We start from the raw sequence: 26,481 nt of genomic DNA, 5'->3' as shown, positions 1-26,481 counted from the left end.
CTTTATGCCTCTGTAGTTACTGCAGCTCTGCACATCACCCTTGTTCTTGAAAATAGGAACCAGCACACTTTGTCTCCACTCCTCAGGCATCCTCTCACTTTCCAAGATTTTATTAAACAATCTGGTTAGAAACTCTACTGCCATCTCTCCTAGACATTTCCATGCCTTCACTGGAATGTCATCTGGACCAACTGCCTTTCCACTCTTCATCCACTTCATAGCAGCCCTCACTTCTTCCTTACTAATCTCTTGTACTTCCTGATTTACTCTCACCACATCATCCAGCCTTTTCTCTCGCTCATTTTCTTTATTCATCAGCTCTTCAAAATATTCCCTCCACCTTCTCAGCACACACTCCTTACTTGCAGCACATTACCATGTGCATCTTTTACCACCCTAACCTGTTGCACATCCTTTCCAGCTCTGTCCCTTTGTCTGGCCAATCAGTACAAGTCCTTTTCTCCTTCTTTATTATTCAGCTTCTTGTACAGCTACGACTATCCCAAAACATTTTCGCCAACCTTTTTCTCCTTATGCTTTCCTGGACCACTTCATTCCACCAACAAGTCTCCTTGTCTTCCTTCCACTGTCCAGATGTCACACCCAGTACTGCCCTAGCTGTCTCCCTCACCACATCTGCAGTACTTTTCCAGTTGTCCAAAATTGCTTCCCCTCCAGCCAGTGCTTCTCTCACCTGCTCGCTAAATTTCACACAACAGTCTTCCTCCTTCAGCTTCCACCATCTGATCCTTTGTTGAGCTCTCACTCTCTTCTTCTTCTTTACCTCTAAAGTCATCCTACAAACAACCATCCTATGCTGTCTAACGACACTCTCTCCTGCCACCACCTTACAGTCTCTGATTTCCTTTAGCTTGCATCTCCTATAAAGAATGTTGTCCACATGTGTGCACCTTCCTCCACTCTTATGTTACCCTGTGCTCCTCCCTTTTCTTAAAGTAGGTATTCACCACAGCCATTTCCATCCTTTTTGCAAAATCAACTACCATCTGTCCTTCCCCATTCCTATCCTTGATTCCATATCTACCCATTACTTCCTCATCACCTCTATTCCCTTCACCAACATGCCCATTGAAGTCTGCTCCTATCACCACTCTTTCATGCTTGGGCACACTCTCCACCACCTCATCTAACACACTCCAGAAATCTTCTTTCTCCTTCATCTCACAGCCTATCTGTGGGACATATGCAGTGATGATATTCATCATCACCCCTTCAATTTCCAACTTCACACTCATCACCCTGTCAGACACTCGCTTAACTTCCAACACACTTTTAACATACTCTTCCTTTAAAATGACCCCAACACCATTTCTCTTCCTGTCCTCACCATGGTACAACAACTTGTACCCACTGCCGATGCTCCTGCTCTTACTTCCCTTCCACTTGGTCTCTTGCACACACAATATGTCTACCTTTCTCCTCTCCATCATATCAGCCAGCTCTCTCCCTTTACCAGTCATACTACCAACATTCAAAGTCCCTACTCTCATTTCCACCCTTCTAGTTTTCTTCTCCCGCTGTTTGTGGAAACGTTCTCCTCCTCTTCTTCGTCATCTTTGCCCAGTTACATTAACTTAATTTTTGTATTAAAATGGAGTCTTCGGATTAACAGTGTACCAGGAACAGCTGGAAGCCCAAAAGTCAGAGAAAGACATGAAAGAGCAATAAGAACTCCTGCAGTAGGAGCTGGATGGTATTAAAAATACTGTGGAGGAAGAACTGGCAGCTATAAAAGCACAGTTTGAGAAGGACCTGCAGGCAGAGGAGGTAAACTTCCAGAAACAATTGGAAGCCCACGAGTCAGAGTGCAAGAAAGCAAAGAAACAGGAAGAAGCTCCAAGAACAACTGGAAGCCCAGGAGTCCAGATTCAAAAAAGAAAGTGAATCCAAGACGGACAAATCCTGGATGTACATTTTTGGTGAAGTCTGTCTTGTTGCAGGTTTCTTGTAGGCAATGTTTCTGACAAAGTAAGAACCAGATGTGACTGACAGAAGAACATCTTCCAAAGACCAGATCTCCTGTTGACCCTGTGATGAAGAAAATCAAATAAAATTTTATATTTCTATCAAAATTCTGGAGTGTGAAACCTTTTTACTTCTGGAGGTCTTGGTAAAATTATATTGTACCTGCATAATGATAATATCCACCAGGTGGCAATATTGGAGTGTTTTATTCACGTGTGAATGTTTGTTAAACATTTTATCAGGTAAAAATTTAAAAAAATAATCAGCACAATAGCAATCAGAGATTTCTGATGTCCACCAATCTGGATCCAGATCACCTCTAAAATTCAGTGGAGTCGTCCATGTCCTAATATCTATCGATCGTGCAAACTTGGTGAGAATCTGTGAAGCAGTTTTGAAGTAATCATTCAAAACCTATATTAAGTGAAATCTTGATCCAGAATCTGGATCCAGAGCCAGATCACCTCCTAAATTCAGTGGAGTCTTCCATACCCTAATAGCTATTGTCCAAATTTGGTGAGAATCCGTGAAGTAGTTTTGACGTAATCCTTCAAAGCATATATAAAGTGAAATCTTGATCCAGAATCCTGATTTGGATGTGGATAACCTCCAAAATTTAATGGAGTCTTCCATGCTTTAATATATATCTGTGGTGAAAATTTGGTGAGAATTCGTGAAGTAGTTTTGATGTAATCCTTCAAAGCCTATATAAAGTGAAACTTGATCCAGAATCCGGATCTGGATCCAGATCACCTCCAAAATTTAATGGGGTCTTGCATAGCCTAATATCTCTCTTTGGTGAAAATTTCATCAAAATCGATGCAGTATTTTTGACGTAAGCTTGCTAAAAGACTGACAGACAGACAGACAAATAAATAAACTACTACGCCAAGGACATCCAATTCGTAGATCCTCTGTCAGTACAATAAACCACATGTTAAGCAATATTATCTCAAATATTTTTAAATAAAATGTTCAGAAAGGACAAACACAGTCGAGTTCACAGCAGCTGACAGCGTCTGCTAGCAGGGCCCTCGATTGTTCACACTGGCTGTCACTCAAAGCAAACCTATGCCTAATTATTTATAACTTTACAGCTTATAAATTACTGCAATTAATCAGTTATATAAGAATCCCCCATTCCACCTCGATGCAGTTGTCATGAACAAGGAAACTAGCTTCGAGAAACTAAACAGATTTTTTTTGTACCAGGCTATAAACATGTTTAATTCTGCTATAAGACTGGGGATTTTAACATGGACATCTATGAGGATTGATTCACCTTTGGGGCCAGTTTTAAATGGAAAATCAAGGAATTGTAGAATCTGACATTTCTGAGTTGAAAACAATATTGGTGTCAGATTTAGAACACATGATTTATCCCTTGTAGGCTGTGTCTGGCCCCCGGGCCTTGAGTTTGTCACAGGTGGGAATAACAGGGAGATGTTGTGAAACATGTAGTTGTTTCAAACAAATCTTAGAAACATGGTGTCTAACCAGATCCTTACTCTGGATGGCATTACCCTGACCTCTAGTAATACTGTGAGAAATCTTGGAGTCATTTTTGATCAGGATATGTCATTCAAAGCGCATATTAAACAAATATGTAGGACTGCTTTTTTGCATTTACGCAATATCTCTAAAATCAGAAAGGTCTTGTCTCAGAGTGATGCTGAAAAAACTAATTCATGCATTTATTTCCTCTAGGCTGGACTATTGTAATTCATTATTATCAGGTTGTCCTAAAAGTTCCCTAAAAGCCTTCAGTTAATTCAAATGCTGCAGCTAGAGTACTGACGGGGACTAGAAGGAGAGAGCATATCTCACCCATATTAGCCTCTCTTCACTGGCTTCCTGTTAATTCTAGAATAGAATTTAAAATTCTTCTTCTTACTTATAAGGTTTTGAATAATCAGGTCCCATCTTATCTTAGGGACCTCATAGTACCATATCACCCCAATAGAGCGCTTCGCTCTCAGACTGCAGGCTTACTTGTAGTTCCTAGGGTTTGTAAGAGTAGAATGGGAGGCAGAGCCTTCAGCTTTCAGGCTCCTCTCCTGTGGAACCAGCTCCAAATTCAGATCAGGGAGACAGACACCCTCTCTACTTTTAAGATTAGGCTTAAAACTTTCCTTTTTGCTAAAGCTTATAGTTAGGGCTGGATCAGGTGACCCTGAACCATCCCTTAGTTATGCTGCTATAGACTTAGACTGCTGGGGGGTTCCCATGATGCACTGTTTTCTTTCTCTTTTTGCTCTGTATGCACCACTCTGCATTTAATCATTAGTGATCGATCTCTGCTCCCCTCCACAGCATGTCTTTTTCCTGGTTCTCTCCCTCAGCCCCAACCAGTCCCAGCAGAAGACTGCCCCTCCCTGAGCCTGGTTCTGCTGGAGGTTTCTTCCTGTTAAAAGGGAGTTTTTCCTTCCCACTGTAGCCAAGTGCTTGCTCACAGGGGGTCGTTTTGACCGTTGGGGTTTTACATAATTATTGTATGGGCCTTGCCTTACAATATAAAGCGCCTTGGGGGCAACTGTTGTTGTGATTTGGCGCTATATAAAAAATTGATTTATTGATTGATTGATTGATCGTGTCCTTATATGATCCATTACGATGGCGTGCTTTGATGATGATTTGTTATAATAACAGGACCAACACAGGGTGCAGAGTGACATCGTGCTTTTTGTATTTTTACTGCTGCAGCAGCATGACAAAGTGCATTAATCATACCTCCAGAAAACTGTGCCTGATTAATTATCCCTGAATAAATAAGTCGTTACAGGAAGAGACAGGAGTTGTCAACCGGGTGAGTCCCAAGGACCTCCTGGTCGCTCCTTCGCTCTCTCCCCCTCCTCCCTCCTAGCTCCATGAATTGATTTAACAATGAAGGTCTCAACTGTAACAAAAAAAAAAAAGAAAGAAAGAAAAGAAAAAAGCCTCTTCCTGCCAAGCCTCCTCTGATCAGTGCACAGTGCAGCGATACGTTTTACTGGTCGGTTCCCTCACGACAGGATCAGAGAACAGTGCAAAAGCATAAAAATGTGCTCATGAAGGACAGGTGCGAGAGGGTCACTCGGTGGCTGTTCCCATCCCTCCAGCCAAAAATGTGGACAGATAATGTTTGTGTGCACTTTCATTTTAAAGGGGGCATTTAGATATTTTCAGGATGCTAATATAGGTGATTGTTTGTTGTAAACAGAGATATCTAGGTTTGAGTCTTCGGTGTGCGTTCTGGTGAATTGTAGCTGCAGTTTCACATTTTCTTTTTAAGAAAATCCTCCACTGTCAAAACTGCAGCTGAAGCCTGTAACAAAGTTCTCACAGGTGCCTTGGTAGGTTTCCTCACTGCGACTCCTTCTGTGCAGTCACTCAGTTTTTAAGAACTGTCTATTCCACACAGTTACCACACAGTTTATCTTAGTTGGCGATTGATGTAAATGAAGTCCAGGGCATATCCATTGAATTGAAAATGTTATGTATCCATCCCCTGACATTGCTGCAAGAGTGAAAATGTACTGGAAATTCATTCAATTGTGCCAATAATTCATAAGCACATTTTATATCGACCATATTTTCTGAAGTATAATTTGCACCGGAGTATAAGTCAGACCTTTTTTCTGTATTATCACCTCTTTAACTTGGGATTTTTGTGCCACTTATTGAAGTGTACTTTTTATTATTGCTATTATTCTTTGATTATTAGTTTATTTTGGTTAGTGCTTTGATTCCTGTGAGCGCTCTAAATAAATAGTGATTCTAATTATTATTATTAATAACAAATGTGTAATATCTTGGTATATCTTGGTCATATGGTGCACAAATCACAGGACCTTCCAAACTACTAAAAAATGTGACTATGTTTTATTTCATTATCTGAAAGTGTTTTGTTGTTGAGCCGTAATCTTGGATAATTTATTAAATATTCTGATTATGACCCTTGGATTCAAACAGAAATCACTTATATCTTAGTGTACATGATGATGTCATGACTACGTTTGGGAGAGTGAGCTTGGTTTTGACCTGACAAATCAATTGTGGGACAAGGCTGTGCTTCGTATACGCTGAACCACACCTTGTGCCAAGTTACAACTTAAACAAGTCAAGGTATTAAATAGAGTCCACTTTTCAAAGTTTCGTTTTTGAAAATTTATCCGAACATATTGGACCAGTGTGATACATGTCATGCCCCTCCTTGTACTTTGAGCCACGTGCTTTTCTTTTGTCCCAGTCTTAGTTTTGATTTTATCTAAGGTTTTAGGTACTCAGACACATTGGACCTCTCATTGCTATATTTGGGTTCCACCAGTTCCCATAAGATACCCTCCTTGCAATATGAAATAACTGCTTTTACTTCCTTTTTGGTGAGTCCTTGTATCTTATTCCTCTAGAAGTGTCCAATCTTCCCTCCACCTGTTTCTTTATGGCTTACGGATCTTGTGTCATTCTCAATTTCAATTTCAATTTATTTTCATTTATATAGCACCAAATCACAACAAAGTTGCCTCAAGGCGCTTCACATAAGTAAGGTCTAACCTTACCAACCCCCAGAGCAAGCACACAGGTGAGAGTGGTAAAGAAAAACTCCCTCTGATGATTTGAGGAAGAAACTTCAAGCAGACCAGTCTCAAAGGGGTGGCCCTCTGCTTGGGCCAATGCTACCAACACAATAGACAATACAGGAAATGATCCAGGAATTTTTGGGAAATTTCTTCATGTAGAAAAGATTTCTTTAACTACTTGTATTTAAGGTTGTTGCAGGGGTAGCGGCCCAGTGGTTAATGCGCTTGGTTTCAGTGCAGAAGGTTCCAAGTTCAAATCCCACTCCTGCCACATTTTTCCATGTAATGTGGAGTTGCGTCAGGAAGGGTATCCGGTGTAAAACCTGTGCCAATCAACATGCAGATCCACCTTGGATTTGCTGTGGCGACCCCGAGTGCAAACAGGGAGCAGCCGAAGGGACTTACTTTACTTGTATTTAAGGTTGTTCTGCTAATTTTTTTTCACAAATAGAATCCTTTCATTGAATACTTCAAGTCATTACCAACACAGAGTTCAGTTATCTCCCATTTATACCCGATGGACAAAATACGGCCATCGGGTATTGTGAACACTTTGTGTCTGTTCGTCCATCTGTTTCCACTCAGCATAAATCCAGTCCTATTACTTCCAGGATCTTCAGATTCACAGGAGGCTTCTTGGGACACAGACCTTGGACAAGTTCAAGAATTCTTTCTAGTCTATAAGCCTCCGTGTCACTCTTCATTTCTCATTAATGGAGATGAATAAAGTCCAAGGCAACTGAATTGGAAATGTTCATGTTTTCATCCCCTGACTCATCTAAAGAAAACTGTCTGCAGAAGTGATGATTGCATTTGAAATAATCATTATATTTAGTTTGCCCATTTACTTATGGGTGGAATGATTAATGGAAATGCAATGTAAATAATGTAAATGAAAACTGGCTGCAGAAGTGATAATTTACTGCAAATTCATCAAAGGTCATGGGTACATTGTATGCATGTTTGTTGGCTGTTGGAAGTGTCATGCAAAATGTTTTGCATGTGGTGAGAATGTGTGCAAGTTTTATTATATTGTGCACTCGTTTTGTTATATTGTGCGCACGTTTTATTATATTGTGCACACATTTATTATTTTGTGTGCTCGCTTTATTATACTGTGCGCACATTTAAGCATCATTTGAGTAACACAAGGGCACAAGCTACTTAACGTGGCCCACCAATTTGGAAACGTGCATTCGATTACTCAATATTATCTTGACACATAATGTTGGCTATTAGCCAACAAACCGGGAGCCAGTAATACACTTCCCCATTAGAAATGGAATTGGTCAGGTATATCATGGTTTGGGCGCACAAGGACAACTCCAGCTACCCAGCATGAACATCATCTGGAGTTTAAGCACATTAAAAGGATCCTGAGGGTGAAGCATCTCCCTGTCTTGAGGATGACAATTTAGGCCGTATTATGGAGTTCATTTTGAACAAAAGGAAAACGTGCGCATTTTTTATTAATTTGAGGGCTCAATTAAAGGAAAATGTGCGCACGTTATTAATGCAAGGGCTCAATAAAAGGAAAACGTCCGCACGTTTTATAATTCGAGGGCTCAATTAAAGGAAACGTGCGCACATTTTATTAATTTGAGGGCTCAGTTAAAGGAAAACGTGCGCACATTTTATTAATTCAAGGGATCAATAAAAGGAAAACGTGCGCACATTTTATTAATTCAAGGGCTCAATAAAAGGAAAACGTCCGCACGTTTTACTAATTCGAGGGCTCAATTAAAGGACAACATGCACACATTTTATTAATTCGAGGGCTCAATAAAAGGAAAACGTCTGCACGTTTTATTAATTCGAGGGCTCAATTAAAGGAAAACATGCGCACTAATTATCAGGGCCATTAAAATGTGTGCACGAATTATCACAGCCAGGAAAACATGCACACGTTTTATTAATTTGAGAGCACATTTTATTATTTCATAGGCTCAATTAAAGGAAAACGTGTGCACAAATTATCACGGCCAGAAAAAAAATATCACTTTAAGTGACCTCTCCCGGGTTCCGTAATTTATTACCTCCGCCGATGAAGTTGGAAGAGGTTATGATTTCACTCCTGTTTTTGGTCACAGCTTGACAAAAACGTATCCACATAAATTTATATTAATTTATACATTTATATAGCGCCAAATCACAACAGAGTTGCCTCAAAGTGCTTCACACAGGTAAGGTCTAAGCTTACCAACCCCCAGAGCAACAGTGGTAAGGAAAAACTCCCTCTGACGAAGAAACCTCAAGCAGACCAGACTCAAAGGGGTGACCCTCTGCTTGGGCCATGCTACAAACATAAATTACAGAAATAATTCAAAGAACAATTCACGGACAAATATACAAGAAATGCTACTGGTGCACAAGACAGGAGGATCGCCAACACGAACACAACTCCCATCTCTGGATGGAGCTGCATCTTAAAGAGAGAAAAAACAGAATCAGGCATCAGAAAGACAAGAAATATTGTATAATTTGTCAGCATTAAACAACAAGAAAAACAGAGAAATACTAAGGTGATCGCCAGCCACTAGCCCTAAACTTCACTAAAAGACCCAGAATTTAGATAAAGTTGAGGCCACAGCCCGCTCCAATTACTAATAAAATGAATTAAAAGAGTAAAAAGCGTAAAACAAAACTGTACCAGTATGCTAGCCATATGAAAGGGAAAATAAGTGCATCTTAAGTCTGGACTTGAAAATCTCCACAGAATCTGACTGTTTTATTGACGCAGGGAGATCATTCCACAGAACAGGGGCACGATAAGAGAAAGCTCTGTGACCCGCAGACTTCTTATTCACCTTAGGGACACAAAATAGTCCTGCACCCTGAGAACGTAAAGCCCGGGCCGGTACGTAAGATTTAATTAGGTCAGCTAGGTAGGGAGGTGCCAGTTCATGAATAATTTTATAGGTTAGTAGCAGAACCTTAAAATCTGATCTCACTGGGACAGGAAGCCAGTGAAGGGATGCCAAAATGGGTGTAACATGGTCGAACTTTCTGCTTCATGTCAAAGGTCTGGCTGCAGCATTCTGAACCAAGTGCAGGACCCTAATGCCAGACTGCGGTAAACCAGAAAATAGAACATTGCAGTAGTCCAATCTAGAAGAGATGCATGGATCAGGGTCTCAGCATCAGCCATAGACAGGATGGGACGAATCTTCGCTATATTTCGCAGGTGGAAGAAAGCAGTCCTAGTAATATTTCTAATGTGGAGGGCCAAAGGACAACGAAGGATCAAAAATTACCCCAAGGTTCCTCACTTTGTCAGTGTGATGTATGACACACGAGCCGAGGCTGAGCATTAACTGGTCAAATTGATGCAGATGTCTCACTGGACCAAGAACCATCATTTCAGTCTTATCAGAGTTTAAAAGTAGGAAGTTTCTAGACATCCAACTTCTCACTGCTGCAAGGCAATCTTCTAAGGATTTTATGTGAACGAGATTACCAGCAGTTATCGGCATGTATAACTGAGTATCATCAGCATAGCAGTGAAAGGTAATCCAAAAATGCCGCAATATGTGCCCAAGGGGTGCTATATAAAGGGAGAAAAGCAGGGGGCCTAAGACAGACCCCTGTGGAACCCCAAATTTCATGTCACTAAGGTTAGAGGTAGTGTTACTGTACAAAACACAGTGAGAACGACTGGTCAAGTATGTCGTCAGCCATGCAAGAGCACTCCCAGTAATCCCAAAATGATTTTCCAGCCTATCAAGTAGATATGATGATCCACTGTATCAAATGCAGCACTGAGATCTAACAGCAACAGAACCATAGTGGTGTCCGAGTCCATTGTAAGCAGAAGATCATTCACCACTTTAGCGAGAGCCGTCTCTGTGGAATGATATTTTCTAAAAGCACACTGCAGTGGCTCAAAGAGATTATTCACAGTAAGATAGTCTACGAGCTGCCATGACACCACTTTTTCCAGAATTTTAGAGAAAAATGATAGATTTGATATCAGCGATAGTTTGTCAATACACTAGGGTCAAGATTAGGTTTCTTAAGTAATGGTTTAATCACTGCAGATTTTACACATTTAGGAACAGATCCAGAAGTTAAAGAAAGATTAATAATTTCCAGCACAGTTGGCCCAAGAGTGGCCACAGGTCCTTAAACAGTTTTGTTGGTATAGGATCAAATAAACAGGTTGTGCTTTTTGTTGACATTATGAGTTTTGTCAGCATGCCTAGTGAGATACTGTCAAATTCTGTAAATCAAGGTAATACCTCAGTAGTGGTGCCAACATCAACAGCAGGGTGTAGTGGCTGGATTAAGGCATGCCGGGATATGTTTAACCTGATGTCTTCTATTTTCTTCCCAAAGTAATCCAGGAAATCTTGTGCTGTAAAAGGAGAGCGAACTACAGGTGGTTGTCCATGCAAAAGTGTTGCCACTGTGTCGAACAAGAACTTTGAGTTATGCTTGTTTTTGTTGATCAAATCAGAGTAGTAAGTCCACTTTGTAGCCAATAATGCATGCTTATAGTCTAAGATAGCATCACGCCACGCAAGGTGAATACTTCTAATTTTGAACGACGCCATTTCCGTTCTAGACCTCTTGCTTTATGCTTGAGGTCACGCAGATAATCACTGAACCAAGGTGACTGTGATTTGGGGGAGCATGCTTTTAACACAGGTGGTGCAATCATGTCGATTGTAGTTTTGAGCACTGAGTTTAAACTATCCACAAGTCTGTCTACTGACTGGGTATTTGACAAATGTGAAGCTAAGACATCAGGCAGTCTAGCTTCGAGTTCAGTCTTAGTTGAGGAGTTGATGCATCGCCGTAAAGATATATAAGGTTGTTGTTCCACTAAACACGGCAGCGAAACTGTAAACTTAATAAGTGAGTGATCAGACACCACTGATGTAAGATGCATGATGTCATATTCGTGACAGAATCCCACGTGCGAGAACCAGATCCAGGGTATTTCCACTAATGTGTGTCGAATCCTGATGCATTGCCGAAATCCCTAATGCATCCACAATTTCCAGAAAGAAATGCAATGAAGAAGGGGATCAGAAGGCTTATTTGTATGAATGTTAAAGTCACCAATGATCAGAATGTTATCTACACTAGTTGACAAGTTAGAGATGAACGCACCAAATTCATCTAAGAATTCAGGATATGGGCCAGGAGGCCTATATACAGTGACAACGTAATACGACTGATTTTTATTCTTCTGACCTTGGCAATGTGTAATATCCTGAGCAGAGTGGAGAATCAGATGCTCAAATGACTGATATTTGTAACCCCCAACAGCTAATAAGCTAAACCTAGATTTATAAATAAGAGCAACACCCCGCCTTGCTTCGCATCACGAGGGACATGACTAAATGTATATGCTGGTGGGCAGGCCTTATTTAAGGGGAGGACAGCTGTAGGTTTACGCCAGGTTTCACATAGCCCAATCATATCTAAGTGATGATCAATAATTAGATCATTGATCAACAATGATTTTGAGGACAGTGATCTTATGTTAATGAGACCCAGTCTAAGGACCTCAGTGGGGTTGACAGATGAACTGTTTGGGTTTAGGGGCGGTTCCAGAGTAGCATATATAAGATGCCTAGAAGTAGGTTTGGGTTTAAGACATTCCAGGTAGCAGACACGAAATCTTTGCTATTGCTGGAACAACCACTGGGCCATCCTCAATTTCAACATCATCCAATATACACTCAACAAAAATATAAACGCAACACTTTTGGTTTTGCTCCCATTTTGTATGAGATGAACTCAAAGATCTAAAACTTTTTCAACATACACAATATCACCATTTCACTCAAATATTGTTCACAAACCAGTCTAAATCTGTGATAGTGAGCACTTCTCCTTTGCTGAGATAATCCATCCCACCTCACAGTTGTGCCATATCAAGATGCTGATTAGACACCATGATTAGTGCACAGGTGTGCCTTAGACTGTCCACAACTTCGCACAGCCATTGAAGAGGAGTGGACCAACATTCCACAGGCCACAATTGACAACCTGATCAACTTTATGCGAAGGAGATGTGTTGCACTGCATGAGGCAAATGGTGGTCACACCAGATACTGACTGGTATCCCCGCCCCCCAATAAAACAAAACTGCACCTTTCAGAGTGGCCTTTTATTGTGGACAGTCTAAGGCACACCTGTGCACTAATCATGGTGTCTAATCAGCATCTTGATATGGCACACCTGTGAGGTGGGATGGATTATCTCAGCAAAGGAGAAGTGCTCACTATCACAGATTTAGACTGGTTTGTGAACAATATTTGAGGGAAATGGTGATATTGTGTATGTGGAAAACGTTTTAGATCTTTGAGTTCATCTCATACAAAATGGGAGCAAAACCAAAAGTGTTGCATTTATATTTTGAGTAAAGTAATGGGTATTAAGTTTGGAAAGCGTATCCCTCTATGATTTTTATGGACACGACTATGGAAGCAGTCGTGGAAAATGATGTCTGAAAATACTTTAGTTCCTTGTCGTGGCTGAAGGAATGTAGCATTTTAAAAGAAATCCCTCTATGTTTTGTCTCTCAGCCTGAACCAGAGAACGCTGGCGCTTTGTGCCACAAGAAATTTACTTACAAAACACTTACTTATAAAAGTTGAAAGAGTCACAGCACCTAATTCATTCACGGCAGCGTTTATCAAACATCAGTCAATTCTTCATCATTCTGTACGTGATGAAAATAATTCTCTGACCACCAAGACAAAAATAAAATTAAATAAAATTAAAAAAATGTTAAATACTCTATTGTTTGGCCTCCGTGTGGAGGGGAGAGGCCTCTTGACAGCATACAAGTGCTTGTCAATATGTATGTGTTCCACCTGCCAAACAAAAGGGTTCTGCTGGTGGTGGACACGCAAACCAAGCCAGACTTAACCATTATGGCCCGCACCATAATGTGCAGTACTGACTCGGACCGCTCGGTGGAAACGGGGCTGTCAGCATACGCTGGCTAAATCATCATGGTGTGACAGTTGCATACGTATTTGATGTATCCAGCATATTATTTGCATTTTTCACACGTTGGCATACGCTGGCTAAGTCGTCAAGTTGTGACAGGGCCCTAAATTTGATCAGCATCTGATCTGTATTGCGGATTTAGAGGATATTTGTTTTAACATTGACAAGCTCCTTTGATCTATATGTTGTAACTTGTATTTAATCTTATGAAAAGTCACTTCTAACAGGACTTTGACCTTGAAATTTTTTTTCCAAAGTAAACATTTGTGGAATTGGAAACTAGTTGTCTACAAGCGCTGTGCAATAGTTTATTTATTTTTCTTTCTTCTATTCATTGTCCATTTTGTGCTGAGACACTGTTCATGGTTTTGTTTGTATGCTCTGTTCTGTAAAAAGAAAAATTTGTTCTCTTCAAAAATAAAATTTAAAATATTCTGATTATGCAAAATGAATCATTTGGATTTAGAACCACTTTGCGTCCTGGACGACAACCTCTTAGACAGCCGACCAGTTTTCATCACTCCACGTAATTCTTATTTCTGGCATTTTACAGATTGCTGTGTTGTTATTTTGATCAGACTCCTTGGGCATCAGTTTTAACGTCTTGTTTGCACACTGTGATCTTACATACGTTACTGTACAGTCTATCATGATGGCTGTGATGGGAGGGAGGTGATGGTCTAGTGGTTAAGCAGTGGGCTTGGGATCAGACAATCCCCAGTTCAAACCCTCATCAGGCCGGACAATCGCTCACTCACCCAGTGTGTACTGATGGTGTGTGTGAATGGGTGAAGGTGAGGCATCATTGTAAAGCACTTTGAGCTTCTGATTCTGATGGAAAAGTGCTATATAAATGCAGTCCATTTAGCATATCGTGGTCCTTTGGTGTGTTAATTATTGGTGAGGGTTTGTTTCTCGCCCTGCGTGTGTTTGAAGATTTTTCTGTTTTTTTGTTGGAATCTATACTGTCATTTGCTGTTGTGCGTGTCCATAACTGTCTTAACTGTTGTGGCGTGGACCGGCGACCTTCAACAGTGACCTTTAACAGACTCAAGCGGACTCAGATTATGAGTGGATGTGTGTGTTTGTTTCTGTGCGGATCATTAACCAGTAAAAAGGGTGTGTGAGTGTTAAATCGTGGGAAATGTTGTAAAGTGATAAGATCAAAGCACAAGAAGTCAGTGTGGAAAATCTGTCCTCAGCAAACCTCTCACACCTGCACGCTCGCCCTCTCTCTCTCTCTGTGTCCTCCTTTATTGTTGATTTTATCTCATGTAACCGACCATAACTGTTAAGATTTGAGTGTAAACGCCATTACTTCAGTTTATTTGGCCCTTATTTACACAAACTTTCTTCTCAAGTCTCTGCAGATGACTTCAGCGATGTGTGATTAAGATAATTTACTGCCATGAATTTACAGGAAAACAGGAAAACATTAGGTGAGGAAAATCTCAGAATATTTTTGGCATTTAATCCTAATCTCACAGCGATTCATGACCGTGACCAAGAGAGTCCGAACGATGAGGTCGTGAAGAGTTTGACGGACCATCTGGCAGCTCTGTCAGTGCTTCCTACTTACATCTTGAGTAGGTCTTTAGATTAATAATAACAACAACCTCAAAATCAGACAACATGGGTTCAAGTCTTTGGGGGGGGGGGATTTGCTTTTTTCATGTAACTTTTTGTCCCGGGGGGGGGGGGCGTGCTGGTTAAAATATAAGGGCTTAGGTTTAGTTCTACAACAGTTGACTTTTTTTTGCTCTTTTGCTTTCAGTTAACTTATCACCGTTTGGAAAACAGCACTGGCAATTTAATTAGAAATTAAAAACTGTTTTTGCTTGTCAAGTCAAAGTGGTAAATGGCAACATGCATCATCTTCAGACACCAGATGGAATGATGCTTCAGGCAGTTCAAGTGAGAAACTACAGTGCTGAAAAATGAAGCCAAAACCTGAGAGTTACTCCGCACCCTAACCCTGACCCTAACCCCCCCCCCCCCCAATGAGACTTGAGCGAGGCAAAAACGGGGTGAATTTGGTATTTGATCTCTGGAGGGAACTTGGGTACCACTGGAATGGCTTTGTGTCAAATAAACAGTTAGTGCAACTGCATTGTGAGGAGATGTCAGCGACCACATTTTGGCCACGTATCGCAAACTAAAACAAAACAGTTTCCTGTAATAAAAATATAACGCAATGCCAAAATACACTCGGCCACATGAGCATAAAACTAGGAAACAGAATGTGACCTTTTGACCTCTTAAAATAGGTTAAGGTGAGCCATCTTTGAACTTGTCCAAAGTCTGTGTCCCAAGAATGTTCCCTGTGAATTTGAGGCCCCTGGCAGTAATAGGACTGGAGCACAGACAGACAGACGGACAGACGCAAAGTCTTTGCAATACCCGATGTCCTTATTTTGGCCAACAGCCAACAACATGCATAAAATGTACCCATGACCTTTGATGAATTTGCAGTAATTTATCACTTCTGCAGCCAGTTTTCATTTACATTATTTACATTGCATTTCCATTAATCATTCCACCCATAAGTAAATGGGCAAACTAAATATAATGATTATTTCGAATGCAAATCATCACTTCTGCAGACAGTTTTCTTTAGATGAGTCAGGGGATGAAAACATGAACATTTCCAATTCAGTTGCTTTGGACTTTATTCATCTCCATTAATGACAAATAAAGAGTGACACGGAGGCTAGACGAGACGGAATTCATGAAAAATGGCTCTATAAAAGGTTAACTGACATTTTTGAGTAGAAGTATATCACTGCTGTTTATAACTTGTTCAAATGGTCCAGTTATGGAACAATGGGATACATTTTTATTGTTAGCTTCTAAATGGACAAGAAGCATACATGGTAGATAAACAAATTGTAAGTAAAGCGTTCAACATTTCTATGTATTTTCCTGAATAACATCATGACAAAAATCATAACTCTTAAAATGTTGTGTCAACAAAGTGAGCATCTTAATTCGTCACTTCTACATGTTCTAAGTTATAACTGATGTTTGTAATTTAGTGATTTAACAGCGGTTGCGGAATACCGCTTATGAGGAACAAACTACTAACAAACAAACTAACAAACATGTATTCAGATGTACAGGTTATGTTTTATAAGGGTCCCTTCACACATAGTGCGAAGTTTGGTTGAATACGGTGAAACAGTGCGAAACATTTCGAATTAGCGCACCACAAAACGTGCCAATGGGCAGGCGTGCACGATCCCAGTGCGAAAAACACCTGCTGCTGATGTGGAATAAATAAAAAATAAAAACCAGCTGGTACCTGTGGAACCACATGGTGCCGCTGATGTGGAATAAAAAAAAATAGAAAAAAATACCATTCACAGGATTCAAACCCACACTTTACTGATTACCAGCCCGAAACTTTACCACTGAGCTACCATCACTGGCCTGTTAACTGTGCAGAGGAAAAATGCCTGAAATCAAACAAAAAGATGGACGTATCTTTTTAAAAATAATTAAAACCATACACCATGAAAAAATGCATTTTATACTGAATCCCTCTTACCAAGCGGTCAATACAAATATGATCCTCCTGTTCCTCTGTAGATGACCCATCAAATCAAATCAAACCAATTTTATTTATATAGCACCAAATCACAACAAACAGTTGCCCCAAGGCACTTTATATTGTAAGGCAAAGCCATACAATAATTACGGAAAAAAACCCCAAAGGTCAAAACGACCCCTGTGAGCAAGCACTTGGCGACAGGGGAAGGAAAAACTCCCTTTTACAGGAGGCAACCTCCAGCAGAACCAGGCTCAGGGAGGGGCAGTCTTCTGCTGGGACTGGTTGGGGCTGAGGGAGAGACCAGGAAAAAGACATGATGTGGAAGGAAGCAGAGATCAATCACTTTCCTCAATTTCCTTCCCACTGTTGCCAAGTGCTTGCTCACAGGGGGTCGTTTTGACCGTTGGGGTTTTCCGTAATTATTGTATGGCCTTGCCTTACAATATAAGGCGCCTTGGGGCAACTGTTTGTTGTGATTTGGCGCTATATAAATAAAATTGATTGATTTGATTTGATGGCAGCATAACTACCATCCCATGGACGCAGACATACAGTCATGAAATGACATAAATGAGAAGCAGTTCACTCTTCTCTTGTCCACATCTGCTGGTGCGTGTCCAGCCGGCCACGCGCACGTCCTGCCCGACACGCATTTTCTTGTGACGGCACGCCAGAACTGACACTGCGTCATATGAAACAGAGCTCACTGTGGGTGACGTGAAAGTCAGATCGCCTGTGCGTGTTCTGATCTGACGAGCCGTTTCAACCTGGGGGCAGCCTATCAATGGGCTACAGCGAGGGAGTGCATGCACTCTGCATCCCATGGCATATACGGCCACAGCAATATATGTTTTTATTTGGTGGTTGGCTCTCACTGCGGTATTGTATCACTTCCTGTTCCGGAGCACAGCGGTGTTTTTCTGTATCTGTTAGCTGTTTAATCTGCGCAGTTAGATTGATCTAGTATCTAGATTACGATTTTGTTTCCCCAGTGTAATCTTTACGTGCCTTAACTAAAGCACTCCTTCTGCTGAATCACCTCTAAATTATTCACTTTGCGTGTTTTTAGGAATCCGCTAGGTTAGCGTAGCTACTAGCTCTTAGCCGATTTAGCATGGCGGCTTCTTCCTGTCTCTCCCACACTTTTCTGCTCTGGGTGTGAAATGTTAGTTATTCCTCGGCCTCCTTTAGCAGTAATGGTACTTGTAATAAGTGTAGCTTATTCGTAGCTTTGGAGGCCATGCTTGGGCGAATTGGAGACTCGGCTCCGCACCGTGGAAAATTCTACAGCTAGCCAGGCCCCTGTAGTGGGTGCGGACCAAGGTAGCGTAGCCGCCGTTTAGTTCCCCCCGGGCAGATCCCAAGCAGGCTGACTGGGTGACTGTGAGGAGGAAGCGTAGTTCTAAACAGAAGCCCGTGTACACCGCCAACCCGTTCACATTTCTACTAACCGGTTTTTTCCCCACTCGACGACACACCCAGCCGAGGATCAAACTCTGGTGATGTGGCGGCCTTCTATTTGAGAAATGTGAAGTGAGTGACACCGACAACCATAGTCAAGTTGGTCCTTCCGGGGCCCGAGCAGGCGACATTGAAGGAAATTTAAACTGCTGGCTAAGGCTAAGCGTAAATTTGGTAAGATTGTAATTCACGTCGGCAGTAATGACACCCGGTTACGCCAATCGGAGGTCACTAAAATTAACATTAAATCGGTGTGTAACTTTGCAAAAACAATGTCGGACTCTGTAGTTTTCTCTGGACCCCTCCCCAATCGGACCGGGAGTGACATGTTTAGCCGCATGTTCTCCTTGAATTGCTGGCTGTCTGAGTGGTGTCCAAAAAATGAGGTGGGCTTCATAGATAATTGGCAAAGCTTCTGGGGAAAACCTGGTCTTGTTAGGAGAGACGGCATCCATCCCACTTTGGATGGGAGCAGCTCTCATTTCTAGAAATCTGGCCAATTTTCTTAAATCCTCCAAACCGTGACTATCCAGGGATGGGACCAGGAAGCAGAGTTGTAGTCTTACACACCTCTCTGCAGCTTCTCTCCCCCTGCCATCCCTCATTACCCCATCCCCGTAGAGACGGTGCCTGCTCCCAGACCACCAACAACCAGCAAAAATCTATTTAAGCATAAAAATTCAAAAGAAAAAAATATAGCACCTTCAACTGCACCACAGACTAAAACAGTTAAATGTGGTCTATTAAACATTAGGTCTCTCTTCTAAGTCCCTGTTGGTAAATGATATAATTGATCAACATATTGATTTATTCTGCCTAACAGAAACCTGGTTACAGCAGGATGAATATGTTAGTTTAAATGAGTCAACACCCCCGAGTCACACTAACTGTCAGAATGCTCGTAGCACGGGCCGAGGAGGAGGATTAGCAGCAATCTTCCATTCCAGCTTATTAATCAAAAACCCAGACAGAGCTTTAATTCATTTGAAAGCTTGTCTCTTAGTCTTGTCCATCCAAATTGGAAGTCCCAAAAACCAGTTTTATTTGTTATTATTCTATCGTCCACCTGGTCGTTACTGTGAGTTTCTCTGTGAATTTTCAGACCTTTTGTGACTTAGTGCTTAGCTCAGATAAGATAATTATAGTGGGCGATTTTAACATCCACACAGATGCTGAGAATGACAGCCTCAACACTGCATTTAATCTATTATTAGACTCTATTGGCTTTGCTCAAAAAGAAATGAGTCCACCCACCACTTTAATCATATCTTAGATCTTGTTCTGACTTATGGTATGGAAATAGAAGACTTAACAGTATTCCCTGAAAACTCCCTTCTGTCTGATCATTTCTTAATAACATTTACATTTACTCTGATGGACTACCCAGCAGTGGGGAATAAGTTTCATTACACTAGAAGTCTTTCAGAAAGCGCTGTAACTAGGTTTAAGGATATGATTCCTTCTTAGGTTCTCTAATGCCATATACCAACACAGTGCAGAGTAGCTACCTAAACTCTGTAAGGGAGATAGAGTATCTCGTCAATAGTTTTACATCCTCATTGAAGACAACTTTGGATGCTGTAGCTCCTCTGAAAAAGAGAGCTTTAAATCAGAAGTGCCTGACTCCGTGGTATAACTCAAAAACTCGCAGCTTAAAGCAGATAACCCGTAAGTTGGAGAGGAAATGGCGTCTCACTAATTTAGAAGATCTTCACTTAGCCTGGAAAAAGAGTCTGTTGCTCTAAAAAAAGCCCTCCGTAAAGCTAGGACATCTTTCTACTCATCACTAATTGAAGAAAATAAGAACAACCCCAGGTTTCTTTTCAGCACTGTAGCCAGGCTGACAAAGAGTCAGAGCTCTATGAGCTGAGTATTCCATTAACTTTAACTAGTAATGACTTCATGACTTTCTTTGCTAACAAAATTTTAACTATTAGAGAAAAAATTACTCATAACCATCCCAAAGACGTATCGTTATCTTTGGCTGCTTTCAGTGATGCCGGTATTGGTTAGACTCTTTCTCTCCGATTGTTCTGTCTGAGTTATTTTCATTAGTTACTTCATCCAAACCATCAACATGTTTATTAGACCCCATTCCTACCAGGCTGCTCAAGGAAGCCCTACCATTATTAATGCTTCGATCTTAAATATGATCAATCTATCTTTGTTAGTTGGCTATGTACCACAGGCTTTTAAGGTGGCAGTAATTAAACCATTACTTAAAAAGCCATCACTTGACCCAGCTATCTTAGCTAATTATAGGCCAATCTCCAACCTTCCTTTTCTCTCAAAAATTCTTGAAAGGGTAGTTGTAAAACAGCTAACTGATCATCTGCAGAGGAATGGTCTATTTGAAGAGTTTCAGTCAGGTTTTAGAATTCATTGTACAGAAACAGCATTAGTGAAGGTTACAAATGATCTTCTTATGGCCTCGGACAGTGGACTCGTCTCTGTGCTTGTTCTGTTGGACCTCAGTGCTGCTTTTGATACTGTTGACCATAAAATTTTATTACAGAGATTAGAGCATGCCATAGGTATTAAAGGCACTGCGCTGCGGTGGTTTGAATCATATTTGTCTAATAGATTACAATTTGTTCATGTAAATGGGGAATCTTCTTCACAGACTAAAGTTAATTATGGAGTTCCACAAGGTTCTGTGCTAGGACCAATTTTATTCACTTTATACATGCTTCCCTTAGGCAGTATTATTAGACAGTATTGCTTAAATTTTCATTGTTACGCAGATGATACCCAGCTTTATCTATCCATGAAGCCAGAGGACACACACCAATTAGCTAAACTGCAGGATTGTCTTACAGACATAAAGACATGGATGACCTCTAATTTCCTGCTTTTAAACTCAGATAAAACTGAAGTTATTGTATTGGCCCCACAAATCTTAGAAACATGGTGTCTAACCAGCTTACTCTGGATGGCATTACCCTGACCTCTAGTAATACTGTGAGAAATCTTGGAGTCTTTTGATCAGGATATGTCATTCAAAGCGCATAAAACAATATGTAGGACTGCTTTTTTGCATTTACGCAATATCTCTAAAATTAGAAAGGTCTTGTCTCAGAGTGATGCTGAAAAACTAATTCATGCATTTATTTCCTCTAGGCTGGACTATTGTAATTCATTATTATCAGGTTGTCCTAAAAGTTCCCTAAAAAGCCTTCAGTTAATTCAAAATGCTGCAGCTAGAGTACTGACGGGGACTAGAAGGAGAGAGCATATCTCACCCATATTGGTCTCTTCATTGGCTTCCTGTTAATTCTAGAATAGAATTTAAAATTCTTCTTTACTTATAAGGTTTTGAATAATCAGGTCCCATTTTAGGGACCTCGTAGTACCATATCACCCCAATAGAGCGCTTCGCTCTCAGACTGCAGGCTTACTTGTAGTTCTAGGGTTTGTAAGAGTAGAATGGGAGGCAGAGCCTTCAGCTTCAGGCTCCTCTCCTGTGGAACCAGCTCCAAATTCAGATCAGGGAGACAGACCCCTCTACTTTTAAGATTAGGCTTAAAACTTTCCTTTTTGCTAAAGCTTATAGTTAGGGCTGGATCAGGTGACCCTGAACCATCCCTTAGTTATGCTGCTATAGAGTAGACTGCTGGGGGGTTCCCATGATGCACTGTTTCTTTCTCTTTTGCTCTGTATGCACCACTCTGCATTTAATCATTAGTGATCGATCTCTGCTCCCTCCACAGCATGTCTTTTTCCTGGTTCTCTCCCTCAGCCCCAACCAGTCCAGCAGAAGACTGCCCTCCCTGAGCCTGGTTCTGCTGGAGGTTCTTCCTGTTAAAAGGGAGTTTTTCCTTCCCACTGTAGCCAAGTGCTTGCTCACAGGGGGTCGTTTTGACCGTTGGGGTTTTACATAATTATTGTATGGCCTTGCCTTACAATATAAAGCGCCTTGGGGCAACTGTTTGTTGTGATTTGGCGCTATATAAAAAAATTGATTGATTGATGTCCACGTGATGACAGCAAACAGACACACGTGCGTCACAGTGGGCAGTTGTTAGTTCATATCCGACCAAACACAGTAGGTGTTGTCCAGCTGGGATGTCCAGATCCATAGATCTCCACAGCCTTTCTGTGGGCAGACACACCTCCTGTCAGTTCAGCGCACACACCAAAGCCACAACCGTGGGGAACTTAGACAAATTTCACTGCCAGCATGACAGTGATTGTCTGCAGACTGTTGTTGTGCCAAGAGTGCGAATGGCCACACATTTTCTAAGTGCCAAATGAGCTGTGTGAGATGTTGTGCGTGTTAGATGGAATTTGGCCGACACCTGCTGCGAGAGGGTTTGCACAGTGCACACTTTCAGCTGCTGGTGTGCGCAAATAGTTATAGCAACAGGTGTACGAGGCGTTCAAGGCAGGCAGGGATGACATTACATGGTTTGCACACGATTCCTGCTTCATGCGCACTTCGTTTGCACTTCGACCATACTTTGCACTATGTGTGAAGGGGCCCTAAATCATAACCAACACGTAACCAAAAGACAAATTAGACCAAAATAGAATTAAAGACAAATGCTCAACATCCATGTAATATAACAATAACAACATTCATGTTTGTTGCTGCGAGAACACATTTTATGTTCTATCATTCAAACACCTGTTCATATTTTTCTTAAACATGATAAACTTGATATGTAGAAACATTCTTCAACAATATTCGAAACTGAGACAGCAATAAAGATCACATTGTACATGATGGACAACATCATTAGCATAGGACTGAAATACTGTGACATTTTGCCTATTTAGGGATACATTTCTAAGTATGTTTTTCCAACGAAAAATTTTAAATTTGATCTTGGTATCCATTTTCCAAGATTCAGGAGAGTTTATTCCATCCAAAAACAGTGGATACTAACTTCTACTCAAAAATTCCGCTTCCTGAAAAATATGGTGGTAGAGGGTCTAGTCTGTTGGCGGTGAGCACTGTTGCCTCACAGCAAGAAGGTCCTGGGATCTCTTCCCACCTGGCTCTTCTGTGTGGAGTTTGCATGTTCTCCCCGTGTTTGTGTGGGTTCCCTCCGGGTGTTCCAGCATCTTCCCACATCCAAAGACATGCAGACTGTTTGAACTGGTGACTCTGAATTGACCATAGGTCTGAATGAGTTTGTCTATGTGTAGCCTTGTGATAGACTGGCAGCCTGTTCCAGGGTGTAACCACCCCTTGCTGATCACTTGGATAGGCTCCAAAACCCGTAACCTTTAAGAGGACTATGCAAGTTCAGAAAATGAAAGTAACGATTAAGAAATATAAGAAATACAGTTTGGTACTGTACGGTAAATCTCTGTGGAGTATCAAAAACAGAATGATTGTGTGGAAGGAGCCTAATAAGACAAACTGACAACTCCGAAGGAGTTAGGCAGGTCCAGAGACAGAGATACAGAGATGTTTGGACAGAGATACAATTTTTGCAATTTTGTGTCTGCACACGAGCCGAGATGAAATGTTTATGATGTGGAGTTGCAGCTTTAATTCAAAGGAACAAAATTTATGCATTAGAAATAAGGATTTACACCATTTATATGCATTGTTTCTCCATTTTCAGAGTTCTAACTAGCAGCACACACTAAATATTAGGGCTGCAAAAATAATTTTGGCTCATCGATAAATCTGATGGGGTTTCGACACGATTAATCGATTAATCGGATTAGCGGGGAATTTTTAAAAAATGTGCCAGGGAAACAATTTTTCTCCTTCCATCACTTTATCTAACAACAGAACATTATTTGAAAACTTAAAATACTTGAAAATAAACAAATCATCAAATATCCCTTGGCTGTTGAAATATAAAATAATAAAGAATAAAACAGTTTATAATAAAGAACAAAATAATTACTTCAAATGGAATTGCTTTATCAAAGTGCTGAGTTGCCATAAAACAACGCTGAAACATATGTTATAAAATATATGGTGAAAAAAGAGGTATTTTGTTGCTGCAAGTGAGCAATTAGCATAACCAATTAACCATAAAACCTAAATCAAAAACTGTAGCCTGACTCATTATATGTGCAACATTCTCTGTATAACTTGTAAACTATGTGGTCATTTCACAATGACACATGTGACTCATGTCTCTTTCTCTAAAACAGCATTAACATCGCAACATAAAACTCTTTGTATATTGTGCCTAAAACTCTCTTGGATATATTAACTGGGTTTTTAGACGTTGTTACTCCGTTTGTTTTAGGTAAAAATGTCAGACGCTCAGGTTGTTTCTCCATTATTTTCAATGGGAGTTGCTGCGAGCTGCGATCGCTTCCTGTTTATGTCGTCGGGGAGAAAGTGAAGTTTGCACTTTAACGTCCTGTTTATTGTAATAAATCATTTTTATTAACAAATAGACACGTATTTTACCTGTGCATAATAAAATATGTAAAGTAAAAGAAAAAAAAAGTTTTATTAAGTGTTCTGACCATAGAACCAGACGAATGCGGTTAACGGAGGTGGAGGCGGAGAAGGGAGGGACGGGGGAGGGACAGAGGTTTGCGCACAATGTAAACACAAACTAAACTTAAACTGTAAATCCTTAAAAGGATCAAACAGACGTAACTTTAATTGTAAACTTGGAGGTCTTTGGACCCGGAAACAGATTTATCACGTGATGCGTTACGTCAGCGCTTAACAACCGGATACAGAAAACAAATGCACAAACATGCTGAAATGCCAGCAGCTTAATGCTAACTTTAACACTGAAAACGCCATAGACATGCTAACGCGTTAGCATCGGCGATAGCATAAAATACATCTATCAACTGTTTCAGAAGACCATAACAGGTCAGTTTAACATAAAAAGGTAAATATTCCTCACAGACATAGGCTCTTTAGGGTTGAAGTGGGGAAAAATTAAGATAAAGAAAATAAAACAAATGAAACCAATGAAGCAGCAGCTCAAAGCATCCTTCATTGGCTCAAGATTCAAAGCAAAGCTCGGTTGATTATATGGAAGAAATGGAACATTTGCAGTAAAAAAAGTTATTTAGCAACTAACTATGACTAAATTAGTTGACAACTATTTTAATAATCAATTTTAATTGATTAATTTGATTACTTGTTTCAGCTCTACTAAAGATAAAGATTATTGTTTTAAATCATCACTTTTACAGACAGATTACTTAAGACAAATTCTTGGCAGTCATTGGAATGACTTTGTATCAATCAGATGGTTATTTTGTGAGACTTAGATGAGGGAACGTTCTTTGCATTGACCTCCACCGCAATATTTTGGCCATGGGGTGTTCCTCTGGGCATGCAGGTAGCCCAGTGTGATGACTCCAGCAACACAAAAAGGCCAAGATGATGCCCACGTTTCACTTGGATGCAGCAGACAAATGGTTATCTTCAAAAGGTGGGAATGGACCTGTGTTTGCTTAGATTAACCAGGTGCTGTCCTGTTCCATGGTGGGTGTGGAGATGCGTGGCATCAGTACATACTCCCAGATGTAACCACGACGTAAAAAAAACAAAACACATACAACGACCACCAACCTGGACCTGAGAGTTTGTTGCACTCTAGTTGTTTTGCATTTTAAAACCTTCAATTTGGAGTCGCCACATAATTCGTCCCACTGAAAGTTAGCTGGTAGTGGAAATACTTTTTTTTCTGACAGTAACCAGTTCATGTTTTTGTGGTGATAATATCTTAATTGCCACCACTGGGTGTCACTAGATATCTCTGATCAATATCTAACAACAGCCCTGACTCTCTTTATATCTAAATTATAAGTGGTAATTCTTCACTCAGCTGTTCGGTTTCATTCCTGTTCTGCTTGAGGGACACTGTTGAAGTCAAGTGCTGTGTTGTGTGTCTCCCACCACAGCTGACGACGAGGTCTCTACGACTGCCCCACAGAGGACGCCTCCAGCGGCAGCCATCTTGGATGTGGGGTATCGCCTTGGCACAGACTGTTTTTGTCTGGGGCATTCTG

The 26,481-nt window shown here is 40.8% G+C and overlaps 1 long non-coding RNA gene across 1 annotated transcript; it reads right to left on the bottom strand.

Annotated features, from left to right (window-relative positions):
- Positions 1-1,029: 1,029 nt before the first annotated feature.
- Positions 1,030-23,224, bottom strand: LOC117509121. Its single transcript, XR_004560254.1, has 3 exons — positions 23,153-23,224; positions 19,640-19,650; positions 1,030-1,041 (listed from the first exon to the last, which is right to left on the bottom strand). It is a non-coding gene; the product is annotated as an uncharacterized LOC117509121 (long non-coding RNA).
- Positions 23,225-26,481: the final 3,257 nt, after the last annotated feature.

Source organism: Thalassophryne amazonica, chromosome 4 (assembly GCF_902500255.1).
Source record: "Thalassophryne amazonica chromosome 4, fThaAma1.1, whole genome shotgun sequence".
Taxonomy (NCBI): Eukaryota; Metazoa; Chordata; class Actinopteri; order Batrachoidiformes; family Batrachoididae; genus Thalassophryne; species Thalassophryne amazonica.
The sequence above is the reverse complement of the archived record's forward strand: the minus strand, read 5'-3'. Positions and strand labels throughout refer to the sequence as shown.